Raw genomic sequence first — 12,744 nt, forward strand, 5'->3', positions numbered from 1 at the left:
TTTTGCCCCCACCACCCCTCCAATTCATCAGTCCCGTCGTAGCGCCTCAGCCAAAAAGCCTCCAGTACTAGTGGTGCGTGTTCCAGGTTTTTGGAGTGCACCGTACACCAGGGCAGGCAGTAGGACCCGGAGCCAAGGCACTGGCAGCCCACCACCTGTAAAGGCTCCAAAATTGGAGAGTGGACGACGGGGCCGTGTCAAGACTCCTGGTGGGACAACAAGTGAAATGGGATTGAAGGCGATTGGTGAGTCAGCTGTAACTCCAAAAAAGGCGGGGAAGGTCCAGAGGAAGTATGCCCAGCCTGCTGTGAGTGTCACGGCGGAGAAGTGCGCCATCTTTTCCGGCGGTCCAGACACAACCGCCAGCACCGTCGTCACTGGTCCAGAGACCACCGCCAGAGTCACAGCCCAGGAGGGCCTAAGTATCGTCACTGGTCCAGGAACCACCACCAGAGTCACAGCCCAGGAGGGTCCAAGTACAGTCACTGGTCCAGAGACCACCGCCAGAGTCACAGCCCAGGAGGGCCCAAGTATCGTCACTGGTCCAGAGACCACCGCCAGAGTCACAGCCCAGGAGGGCCCAAGTATCGTCACTGGTCCAGAGACCACCGCCAGAGTCACTGCCCAGGAGGGCACAAGTATCGTCACTGGTCCAGAGACCACCGCCAGAGTCACAGCCCAGGAGGGGACAGGATGCCACAGCCCCGCTGGCCAATGATGGAACGTCATGCCACACACCAATGTCCAGTGTGAAGATCGTCATGCCACACACCAATGCCCAGTGTAGAGATCGTCATGCCACACACCAATGTCAGTATCAGGACCGCCATGGCAAAACACCGCTGAACAGGACAAAGACCGCCATGTCAAAGCACAGCTGAACAGGGCAAAGACCGCCATGGCAAAGCACCGCTGAACAGTCCTGAACCTCAATGGCAAAGCACCGCTGAACAGGGCAAAGACCGCCATGGCAAAGCACCGCTGAACAGGGCAAAGACCGCCATGGCATAGCACCGCTGAACAGTCCTGAACCTCAATGGCAAAGCACCGCTCAACAGGGCAAAGACCGCCATGGCAAAGCACTGCTGAACAGTCCTGAACCTCAATGGCAAAGCACCGCTGAACAGGGCAAAGACCGCCATGGCAAAGCACCCCGGAACAGTCATGAACCTCAATGGTAAAGCACCGCTGAACAGGGCAAAGACCGCCATGTCAAAGCACCGCTGAACAGTCCTGAACCTCAATGGCAAAGCACCGCTGAACAGGGCAAAGACCGCCATGGTAAAGCACCGCTGAACAGGGCAAAGACCGCCATGTCAAAGCACCGCTGAACAGGGCAAAGACCGCCATGGCAAAGCACCGCTGAACAGTCATGAACCTCAATGGCAAAGCACCGCTGAACAGGGCAAAGACCGCCATGGTAAAGCACTGCTGAACAGGGCAAAGACCGCCATGGCAAAGCACCGCTGAACAGGGCAAAGACCGCCATGGTAAAGCACCGCTGAACAGGGCATGCACCGTGTAGGAATGAATGGACTGCCACATCAGGCATCCTTATCCCATGTGCAGCTGGGACAGTGACAGGACAGGAACTTTCACGGGGAGACGCATCCAGTCTGGGCACCAGTGCCCCTCCAGAACAAGTGGAGACCTGCATCTACTTGAGAGACTGTGGCTTTGCACTCCCCAGGATGGCACAGTGGGCAACCCACCCACTGTAGAGACTTGAGAGACTGTGCCTTTGCACTCCCCAGGATACATCAATGGGCATGGAGCCCCGTCGTGGATCTGGCTTCGCATTCATCTGGCTGAGGTGCCCCCCCTTCCCTTCCCCCTGAGGTGCCTGTTTTCTTTCTATCTGAGGCCCCGGCAGTGTTCTCTCCGATTTTGGTCAGGTATCTATTGTGGGCCTCGCCCATGCATTTTTGGACTATTGGTGCACGGACATTGTTGTGTACATATCTGCACTACTTCTTGTATTGTATATATAATTATGAGTGATTTAGACATATATATCTGTATATTTTTGTATGACATGTATATTGGCACATTACAATGTTTGACCGAAATTCGCTTTGTCTTTGGAGTCTTCCGGGGGGATTGTGGGTTGTTAATGTGATATTTTTGACTGCTTTGGTGTGTATGTTGTAATATGCGAGGGTGGGGGTGTTTGGTGGGTGTCCCCCTAACTTTTGCCTCCCCCGTGTTGTAGGTGCAGTACTCACCGGTATCTTCTGCGCCTACTTCGCTGTTGGTGGTAAAGGAGCAGAAAGACAAGGGCAGGTAGTATTTGGAGTTCAGGGTCCATGGAGTCGTCATTCCTCGTGGGATATGTTAAGGTGAGCGTTTTCCCATAGCACAAGCTGTTTCCGCCGTGTTTTTATCCACGGTGAATCCTCCCCAGAAAAGGTGGCGGATTGGCGGGTTGTAATAGTGTGGGCGGTACATTGTCTCCCGCCTGTCTGTTGGCGGTGACCGCCGCGCTGCTTGTCTGTACACCGTGGCGGGCGGTGTGTTAAAGTGGCTGTCTTTGTTGGCGTTTTCCGCCAGTGTCATAATTCCCTTTTTTTGTCCGTCGGCCTGTTTGCGGTATTACCGCACCTTTTACACCGTCCGCCAGGGTCGTAATGACCCCCATAATGTGCATTTCCATGCCATTTATGTGGCAGCATGTAGCAAAGCTCATGGCACATGTGAAATTGATAAGGTTTGTAACTTGACTGTTGACATGCATCATGGAGTGACTTGCAGTTATGTTGAAATCACATGTGTTTGGGTACAAGCATTCATCTACAGACAGACATCTGGATTTGCATGACCATAATGGAGACAATGATGTAGCTTTAAATTGGGCAACATGTTGATGGCCTTCGACAAGTACTTGCAAATCTTTGGGCCTCTCCATAACCCAAAGGACTAATGGTGTCTACTGATGCACTCGGAGTATGTCATTGTAAGGGATGCCAGACATTAGGGGTGATTACCCTGGGGCTTGCTGATTCATTGTGTTGAGGATTTGGGGGACATTTCTCCCTAACATATTGCACATGATGTCTATGGTGTCCATTTCCATGCCAAATGTGTGGCTTATCTGAGCAGCCAGAGTACTACCTCCATGACTCCATTGGGACAAATATCATTTGGTGAAGGGTGCATTGTGGAACTGCTTCCAGTGTGAAGTGTATTTCCATGTCACCTTCTCCAGGCTCCTGTACTTTTGTCAGCAATATGGCAGGAATTTGGAGTATCATTTCATATTGTTGTGTTATTATATATGTGATAAATAGACGTGCGCATGACCTTGTCTGGGATCTGGGGAAATGCAGTTGGCATTGGCCTGCTAATATATGACAACAAGTAACTGAGGTATGCTCCAGGGGGCAAAGCTATGAGGGTGATGCGGTCTGCTACTAGTTCAATGGTTATTGTGATTGCACAACTTCAGCCATGCTATTGTAGTTGTGTGAGATCCTCATTTTCCTGTGGGCAACTGTTGACAGTTTAGATGGCACGCATGCATATGGTGTGGCATATGTAGTGGCCACTTAGGTGGAATTCTTTGCTTGGGCCTTCTTGACATCATGGTAATGTTAGATAATCAGAGCTGTTGTTCAAGTGCGATCATGGGCATGTGATGACCCTATTTCCCTTTGTATTTGAGGCATCAGCCCAGAGAAGCAAAAGAGACAGGACACAGCCGAGTGGGGTCACACCTGGACACGGATCCTCGGGTTAAGACACCACGGTCACAGAGGGACCCATTGGCCCAGAGTGTGAAGGGAGTGCCACTGGGGACACCGGAACATCATCTTCATCATTGGAATCTTCCTCTGGTGGACACTCCCTAGTGGTGGCAGACCCCTGTATCATCTATGTCCGCCACCCTGTTCTATCACCACCCTCCTTGTTGCTCCCCACCTAGTTGGCCATACCTGCTCATCCAAGAGGGTGGGCATTTCCTTTGCCACAGGCACCTCTGCCACAGCGCATGTTACCCCTCTTACCCCTGCTGCCATCAGTGAGGAGGCCATTGACCTCCTGAGAAGTATTTCTGTGGGACAGACAGCTAGTGCGAATGCATCCAGGGACTGTCAACCTAACTCCAGTAGACTAATGCATTCCTGGAAGGCATTCATGTTGAAATGTCTTTCCCACCTTTATGTTTTTCCTGAGTGACTTGTGTTGTCCGCCTACAAGTTGTGTGTGTTTCAGCCTGCTTGCTGATCCATTTGGTGTTGTTTGTAGTATCTGACTTAGTGGGGAGTGCTGGTTTCTCCCAAGACAAGGGGATATGTTGACTGTATGGATATGTGGGTGTAATGCAATGGTGGTGTCATGGCATTGCATACTGTTTGGTATGGTGAGTATTTGATCTTGCGTTGTCCAATGTGATCATGTATGGTGTTAGATTTGTCCCCTTGATATAGATTATGGATTCATCTAATGTGTGGCAGCATGAGTTTTGTTTGTGCAGACATCAAGTGTTTTCAATTGTGCTACCTTTGTTTGCATTTGACTGTGCATGTGTCCATTTAGCTGTGTGTACCTTGCAGCTCCTTCAAGTAACGAAATGTCCCATGCAGTTGGAGTTGTACGTGCTTTGTTAACTTCCACTTCCACATTGTGCAGATAGGCATATCATTTGGGTCTAGTGTTGTTTGTCCCTGAGATGCATGTAAGGTAAGATCCTGTGCAAATGTTGTTTAATGGGGCATAGGCAAAGTGATATGTGTCCCAGTGCAGCCTCCTTCCCTGAGTGTTCCTGATGCCCTCATCCCTATTGTGCAGGTATTGTTTGTGTAGTGAGCTTGGGATATTTGTCTCTCTGTCTATTGTGCATCTCATCATCCTTCCATTGTGTTGCAATGTGGGTGAAATGTGTGTCCATTGCAGTGCTGCTTACTGGGAGTGGGGTTTGTGTTTCATGCAACATCCAAACATATGTGTGCTGAATGTGACAACAGTCCATGGCATGTGAGGAATGTGAGTGTGTGAGTAGTAATAGTAATTGTGATGTTGGTGTTGTGTGAGACAATGTTGTGTATACTTCACTGTCCCTGTGCCTGAGATGAGCAGACATATGTTTTTGTGTAGTGTTGCGGTGCAGTGTGGATTACTTGCCCAAAGGGAGCTTATTGTGACTGTGAACGTGTCCTTCTTTGTGTCTGATTCTGATGCGGGACCCAATGGCAAGTTACTTGGTGCTCCTAGAGTGACCCCCACATGATGTGGCTGATGGTGTGATGATCTATTGTTCAGCTTAATGACACAGGTAGGTGTGTGTACTTACAGTCAGTTGCACCCACGGCGGTGTGGATTTTGTGCTCCATCGATGATCATCAGCAGCAGCAGGACATGTGTGATGGGCTCCATGGCGGCACCAGATGTGTAAGGCTGCCTGCAGCTGAGAATCTACCTTTATACTCCCTGTTTCTGCATGCTGATACGTGTAGGATGGACAGCCACTGTCACATTGGTGGTGTTCAACCTCATAATGTGTCTGGAGGCAATACTGACTCCGCTGGTGTGTCTGTGCAGCCTCTTGACAGCAGTGGTCTGTACCACCTGGTAGTGCCGGCGAGACCACGGCAGTCTTTGCTCCATAAGTCCACATGACTTGAAATACGGCGGTCCGACCAGCAACCCTACGGCAGTTGGACCACCAACGTCACCATGGTGGTCAACGGACTACCAAACTAGTAATGAGGGCCTGTGTCTCTCAAATACTCCCCAGTGTGTGTGGTCACTTTAGAAGGCAGTGTACCATTGATTACAAAATAGGGGATGCTTGTATTCATATGTTTTTTACGTTTTGACCCTAATTTCAGTAAAGTTACTGTTGTAATCTGTGTTTTTATGTGAACTAAACCTATAAATATTTTGTTAGTTATTTTTATCATGTTTTTGACCTTCCTCAGAGTGTTTTGTCCACCACCTTAGTTGGGGACAGAGTCATAGGTTGTGCAGAAGTGCAAATGGGCATACTTTCATATCTGTGTTGTATTATAATATTATTGAAAACATTTGCATTGTGTTGTAATGTGTTGCTTTGTGTTGCTTTGTGTTGTGTTGTGATAATTTCATGTTGAAAATAAATGTGTAGTGTTGTGATGTGTTGCGTTGTGATATATTGATGTGCAAAATATTGGCATAGTATTGCAATGTGTTGGGTTGACTTGTGATGTGTTGGTTTATGTTGTGTTCTGCTGCTCACAGATGCCCAATGCACCAGCACTTTTTACATAAAAATGATGCCAAAAATATAATATGGTACACTATAATTAAATAGTCTATGTAAATAATATTTTTTGTTATTTATTTGTATTTTTAAAAAGGTGTGGTAAAGGTTTGCATGGTAAATACTTGTGTGGTAAAGGTATGTGTGGTAATGGTAACTCTAATGTAACGCTATGTATGTGGTAAATGTATGCATAGTAAAAACATGCATGATAAAGTATATGAGTTGTAAAGATTGAGTGGTAAAGACATGCGTGCAACTGCAGCAAATACATTCACTGACATAGTTAAGGCAGACAAATTGTCTGGTGTGTGAGTTAATTTCTTATGTGGCACAAATAATTTGATTAGTTTGTGTTGAAATGTGTTTCACCTGCAGATGGGTGGTTTAGTTTAGAACAATCACCCCTTGCATTATCAGGTGGGTTGGGAGTGCTGTAAGCATTGTTATAAAATACAACATAATTATTTTTAAAGAAAATATATTTGATGATAAAAAATAATTAATTGCAATATCATTACACAGCATTTCGTAAACAATGAAAACAGAATGGATCTTAAAAGCTAACTTGCAAAGGTTCCTATATTTTCCAATATTTTTCCATAGTTATTTGGTGGTTCTATTATTTTCTATGGGAGTGTGTTGCAGTACCAGTGGTTGGCCATGTGTTGTGGCAGACGTAGTACAAGGCTGAGCTAGAGTACATTTACTACTGTTTTGGGCCCTTTTGTCCGTCTTATCTTTAGAAGTTATTTTTGTGAATTGCAATGGTCTTACTCTTTTGTGGGTCCCCCCCTAAATCAGTCCTCAATCTTCCAGTAACCCCTCCTTACCCTCCTATTTGGTAGTATTTCCCAATTAGCAGGCAAACCCCTTATCCATATCCTTTTTGCCAAAAAAATGTGCAAGTACGTGTGTGGAAACCTCTGCATACAAAAGACAGAAGCTGCAGAGGTGGAGACTACTGCACGTAGGTTAGTCACAGCATTTTGTGGTGCTTCAGTAATGCTATTGTACAACTAAACTACTACAAAGTGCAGTTTGTGAATAGGGCTCTTTATGTCAAAACCTAGGAATCTTTCAAAAGGTTATTCCTAACCCTATATAAATAAAACCACAAAACACTGTATAAATTTTTGAAAAGAAATATAAGGCACTACAATGTATTATGCAATTAAGGAGCCCATTTATATTTTGGCAGTATAAATACGCCGTTGCAACGGCAACAGAGGATATATACCAGCAAGCCTGTTGTCTGCCAGTCACGTTTTTGGGTTCAGACTTTAGGTTTAATCACAGCAGAGAGCATTCTGTCTCTGTGATGGCCCTACGAAGTAAGGGCGGTCAGAGGCAGACCTCTAATTCCCCCACCTAATCTAGATAGGTGGAATTATAGGTTCACTGCCTATCACCGCCAAGAAAACCTTGACCGGAAGGAGCAGTAACAACTGCTCAATGTCCCCCTCACCATGGGACAGGACACCCGTGACGAAGGTAGCATTTGCATTTTTTTATTTTCAAAAAAAAAATCCAGTTTCAGGATTTTCTTTTTGAAAAATTAAAAAACAGCTTGGTGCAGGGCTCCGTCATGTTGCCTGTTGTGCCAACAAAATATTCTGATTTCACTACTCTCCCACGAAGACCAGCAGGCCAAATACAATCAAAAGCCTCAGCCACTAAAAACACAGGATGGTTTGATGACAAGTCTAAGGCCCATATTTATACTTTCTTAGCGCTGCATTTGCGTGATTTTTTGATGCAAAATCAGTGCAAACTTCCAAAATACAATTGTATTTTGTACGTTTGCGCCACTTTTGCCTAAAAAAAAATTACACAAATGCGGTGCTAAAAAAGTATAAATATGGGCCTAACTATCTTAAAGTTTGAAATTCATAATACAATCAATTGCAGTACCAGGAGAGGTTAGGAATAGAAGAACCTGCAATCAATTATTAATCAGTGGGGAAAAGGAGGAGGCCTTGCTAAATAAATGGCTTTCACTAGAAAAAGGTCCACTTTGAAAAATGTTGTTGTTCCTCTGACAGAACATCTGCTGAAGGAGGAGGGGCAAAATGAAATGCCCTACAGGCAAACATCTCTTAGGAAGACTGGATAAATAATTTCTCTACTATATTTGGTACACCAAACCAGCCGTCCAAGCCTGATTCCAAAGCTACTTTTGAAGCATCACAAGATACAACAGAGACAGGACCTAATAGATAGAAAAGCATTTCTAAAATAAATATTTGGAGAACACAAGATGTAGTCAGCTGTAAAGGAACTGACAGAGTAGAAAGTACCAGGACACAACATGACACAGAGTGAGGCACGTTAAACACTGTGCAGAATGATGGCAAAAGATCTTAAACCCTTCTTTTGTAGAGATCTCTTTGTCATGTGCTTTTCCTCCATCCTGGAGAATCAGCATAATGATGTCCCTCAAGGGAAAAACGTGTGCCAAAAGCAACCCTTATAGACCCATTAGCCTGATACTGAATGCAAAATCTTCTCCATGATGACACTTGAAGCCCTTGAAGACTGGATCCAAAAAGGAAACATTTTAAATCAAATCGAAAGAGGATTCAGAGAAAGCTTCTCTACTGTCAATTAGACATTCATTCTCTTGAATATAACTAAATACAGTACAGCACAACCACTGCCGCTCTACGTACCCTTTCTGGATTTCACAGCAGCTTTTGACCTGGTACCCAGGATTAGTCTCTGGAAAAAGCTGCAAGACATGAGCCTGAACGCAGTGCTACTATTATTAATAAGAAAGCTGCACACAAACCCCACCTCACAGGTCAGGCTAATCCAAAAAGGGCTTCTCAGCAAGTGATTTGCTTTTGTTAGCAGAGTGAAACAAGGCTGTCTACTTTCTTCTCTAACATTCATTCTTTACACAAGCAACCTATATAAGGAAGTCCTGAATGAAATCCTAGATGTACCAGAAATAAAAACCATGGACTTCAGAAAAAAACCTATGAAAGACACCAAAGCCTTACACATCAGTGACACAAAGTTGGATGGAGTAAATTCCTTCAGCTACTTGGGCCTAAATATTCGATGCATTCTCCAGTGCGACTTGCACATTAAAGAGATGATAGAGAAATGCAAACTTTCTCTAAATCCACTCCTTAGTCAGATTCAAATTCACGTTCAGTGAAATCCAGCAGCCTCATTGGTACAAAGAGCTATCGCGACAAGTGCACATTGACAAAGTAGTCCAGGCAAAGACTGGAAGTCAGATTGCCTACTGAACCAAACTTTGGCACCTGGATAAAAAAATGCATCTAAATAGTATGCTTTGAAAGGACATTCTGGCACTGTCTATTGGTACTACCAACAGGATTCCCTTCTGTTACTTCAGAGGCTTATGTTAATTATACCTCCTTCTAAAGAGCTGTGAAATGGCCTAAACGAACTACACACTAAAAAGAATGAGCTCATCTGGAACAAACTTAATAGACAAGGCTTGGGAAGAACATCTCAACCCAGGCTGAAAACCTGTCTTTGCCACTAGTTGAGAGAAACAAGCAAATCATTTTGGTCTAGTTTTGACACCAGATAACTCTTCATTAAAGCTCATGACAATACAATAAATATGTCTGACTGTTCTCAGACAATTCACGACTTTAGAGATGGATAAAAAGGGCAAAACCCTGGAGAACTTTCACCTAATAGGGCAAGCAGCTTTATTCAACATTTCACCTAATGTTCAACCACACCTAGTAAAACAAAACAATTACAGGGAAAGAAGACCTGAAGCAGCTTTTTTTCTCCTGAACTATCTGCTAAAAACAGTAAAAACTGCCACTGACTGTTTCTGAGGCGAAACCAACGATATCCTACATTTTCTGTTAAAATACCCTTCCATTAAGATGCCTTTCTATGACATCAGAAGACTCACCATTATAACTATTTTAGATAAATAACACTTTGAATCTGATGATGACTGCATCTTCTTTCTAGTAGGTGATCTCTGAGGAAGCAACTAGATGGACTGGGAGATATTTAGCCAAACGTTGGAACCTAAGAGAGAAGAACTTGAGAAAACAAAACTTAATAGCTTTGTAAGGTCCTCCCAGACTCAACCCCCTGCCCTCGAACAGAACTAGAATTCAAGGTTTAATTTATTTTGCATGCTGCGTGTTTAGGTTATATTTGTACATCTTAGTACATTGAATGCTTAAGAGCATTCCATATGCTTGTTGTTTTGAATTTTCTTTTAGAAACATCTTATTGTGATACAGTTATTTCCTATGTGACATGCAGTTTCTGTAGGCTGAAAAGAAATAGTCATAAGCCCCCCCACCACCACCTTTAGGGCTGCTGGACTCTGCTACCCTGAGGGAGAAGTACTTAAGGGGTGTACACTATATTCTCGGTTTAGTGGTTCGCTTACACCCCAGCGGTAAAAAGTCTGCAATTGTAACAGTGGCTAATGGGTTCTGCCCATTTAGTCCACCAGAAATGTTCATTTTGACAATCCATTTTTTGACTTACTGTAAATCTCACTACCTGAGTCTCACTTACTATACATTCATGGTAATTGAACTGAGAGTGTTAATTGCCAGTGTCTCTCTTGTAAGATAAGGCCACTGCACAGATAGGCTAAGAGGGACTGGGCTGGTTACACTGAACATTGATTTGCAGTTCGTAGTAACCCACATCCTATGGGATTTTAGGATTTGGCATATTTTTCTGGCTTAACTCATAAGCAGAGTGCAGGTCTCTATTCCCCCATTGGCATTTTTTTACTCTTTTCCCTAGCAGAGGGGACTATAATGGGTAGCTCCAGAACCAGTAGCTCTGGTCCCCTCATGCTCCCTGTGGACCAATTGGGGGACAAGACCGGGACTTTACTGTCCTCCATGAGTACCCTGCAATACAGACATGAGGCCATAGGGCTGGCAGAACGGTGTTCTGCTGTCTGGTTGCAGAGGGGCTGTGCAAGATGCTCCACCAGCAGAAGAGGCTCAGCAGGAGCCAGACAGAGGAGAAGGCTGGTGCAGGGAGCCAGAAAGTTCCAATAACAGTAAAATACACCCCATTAGAAGCCAGAAGTGCTGTGGGGTAGGCTTGGCCACCAGGAGTAAAATTAACTAAAGATGAAGAAAAGAGGCTGAACAGGTTCAGAGATATGCCTTTTAAAAGCCCCTTAAAAAAAATTCAAACTACGAAAATTAACACGTGGTGCTTCACCTGATCCCTGTTCCTGTCCTCCATCCACCCCTCCAGGATGGGCAAGGGCCTGGGAAGATCAGTGCATTATGGTTTTATTCTGAGAGAGTGGGGCATGGGGCCCGACTCCCCAACTCTCTTACAGCCCTGGGGACCACATCACCTGGAGTCTGGCTCCATTCATTGTGTCCCAGAGATCCCATCTCACCGGAACACAGAAGACAACGGATTCCGGGGAGGCTAAAACCCTGGGAGCAATGTGGGCTGCCTCTCCATCTCCATAGCTAGAGGACAGGAAGGCCCTTGGCTGTAGCACCCGGCTGTGCTCCAGGCGGGCGGAGAAGGGAGTGAATCCGACTCTCCTCACCCGCTGAAGTGTGAGCGTGTGTGGGCAGTGGACTAGAGAACCAGGTCAGCAGCAAGGGAATGGGCTCTCTGCACTACCCTGGGACTGGAGCTTTTGAACTCGGAATTTTGAGGACCTCTAATGGTTGGTCCTGTGGCTGCATTATGCGTCCTGTAGCAAGTGAAGAATGACTTTGACACATATTTTGAATCCAAATGCTTTATTGACAATATTGTGATTGGACAATGAACACTGCCATTATAATAAATGTCTATAACCAGCAGTATTGGTTCCGTTGATTTAAATAGTGTTATAAAATTCAAACAAAGTGGCTGATTTTGAATCTGTTAATGCGGTTACACCCTGACAAAGCTAATAGTTCTGCTTTATTAAAAATTAAACCCTCTGATATTGTGATGTTGTTTTTGGAATAGGTGAGGGGTTATTGTGTATGTATAGTATTTTGTAGTGTGTGAGTAGTAAAAGTAATTTTTCTTTTTAAGAGAAAAAAGTACTGACTGCACATTAATTGTCTTTGTTGTGAACGCTGCTGATACAAGCCCTCCTGAATGGACTTTGAACGTCCTTGCCTATCACTAATGAGACGCTGTATAGGGATGTAAATGCACCCCAGGAACCCCCAGCTCTGGGCGTGAACGCTGCTGATACCAGCCTTCTGGGGTGGAGTTTGAACTTCCTTTCCCATAATCATGAACGTCAATTCACCAAAGTATTAAGGGTAGCGGAAGTGACATTGCATGTCCTTTGACCTTCGGTTTCACTCACATACATACACATACACACATTCTCATGTAAATACACACTCACCCTCAAGTATGCACACAACATACATTTCAAAGCATGTTTTTACTTACCGCAGCTGCAGGGCTTTAGTAGAGCTAATTATACTCCATTTTTATTATACTAATAGTGAATATACACCAGTTACTAATAGTGTAACAAACAAATGAAAGAA

This window comes from Pleurodeles waltl, chromosome 4_2 (genome assembly GCF_031143425.1).
Source record: "Pleurodeles waltl isolate 20211129_DDA chromosome 4_2, aPleWal1.hap1.20221129, whole genome shotgun sequence".
NCBI lineage: Eukaryota > Metazoa > Chordata > Amphibia > Caudata > Salamandridae > Pleurodeles > Pleurodeles waltl.